The following is a 1,215-nucleotide window of genomic DNA, read 5'->3' on the forward strand; positions in this document are numbered from 1 at the left end:
TAGAAAGCCGTTGTTTGCGTAGCTCGGGTTCTCAACGAGTGTCCTCTCTGACAGCCGCGCGCCAGTCGCAGCGCACTGAGTGTATACGGCTATATTCATGTATATCACAAGCAGCCAACAACCACTGACACCAAGGACAACATAGGGGAAATTACTTGTGCTTAATAAATGAAATAAAGAAACGATAAAGTAATGGAAATTAAAGTGGATGAAGAAACAACTTGCCGCAGGTGGGAACCGAACCCACAACCTTCGCATTTCGCGTGCGATGCTCTACCAATTGAGCTACCGCGGCGTCGTTTTCCCATCCACTTTCTTAGGTATTTATGTGTCCTAGTAGAACCGTGGGAGTGTTAGCCAGCGCCACCACTTACAGAGCTTGGCGGCGGACGTGGAGCGTCTTTTTTGCCGCAGGCGTCACGAGCATCGTCACGCATCGTCACGTCGAGCATCTTCGCATTTCGCAACTTGCCGCATCACGATATTCATGTATGTCATTTGTACTGCCTAAACACGCTGCATTGTAACACTGATTGTAGATTTCACCTAACAATTTTTCACTTATACACCGTCATTGATTGTACATTGCATACACTAAAGTGTCATCATCATCATCATCATCAGCCTGGTTACGCCCACTGCAGGGCAAAGGCCTCTCCCATATTTCTCCAACAACCCCAGTCATGTACTAATTCTGGCCATGCCGTCCCCGCAAACTTCTTAATCTCATCCGCCCACCTATTTTCTGCCGTCCCCTGCTACGCTTCCCTTCCCTTGGAATCCAGTCCGTAACCCTTAATGACCATCGGTTATCTTCCCTCCTCATTAAATGTCCTGCCCATGCCCGTTTATTTTTCTTGATTTCAACTAAGATGTCATTAACTCGCGTTTGTTCTCTCACCCAATCTGCTCTTTTCCTATCCCTTAACGTTACACCTATCATTCTTCTTTCCATTATTATTTATTACAATATTTATTTACTTATTTCTATTTAAACATTATTTTATTATGTCCCCGTTGTCATGAATATGTGCAAGAACCTTGTCGAGCTGCAAAAAAGCAGCTTTTAGTCCTTGTCTCAGCGTTAATTTTTTGTAAATGAATGAATGCGAAATAAAGAGATTGATTGATTGATGAACACGTTGTGCTCTTTTGCTGGTTGGCGTTTGTCTGAAATTGGTGACGTGGGTTGGATCATAGTTTCTCAACTTGTTC

The 1,215-nt window shown here is 44.0% G+C and overlaps 1 non-coding gene across 1 annotated transcript; it reads right to left on the bottom strand.

Moving 5' to 3' along the window:
* Positions 1–222: 222 nt before the first annotated feature.
* Positions 223–295, bottom strand: TRNAS-CGA (transfer RNA serine (anticodon CGA)). Its single transcript has one exon. It is a non-coding gene; the product is annotated as a tRNA-Ser (tRNA).
* Between the last annotated feature and the right edge of the window lie 920 nt (positions 296–1,215).

The sequence above is a fragment of the Dermacentor albipictus genome, chromosome 1 (assembly GCF_038994185.2).
Source record: "Dermacentor albipictus isolate Rhodes 1998 colony chromosome 1, USDA_Dalb.pri_finalv2, whole genome shotgun sequence".
NCBI lineage: Eukaryota > Metazoa > Arthropoda > Arachnida > Ixodida > Ixodidae > Dermacentor > Dermacentor albipictus.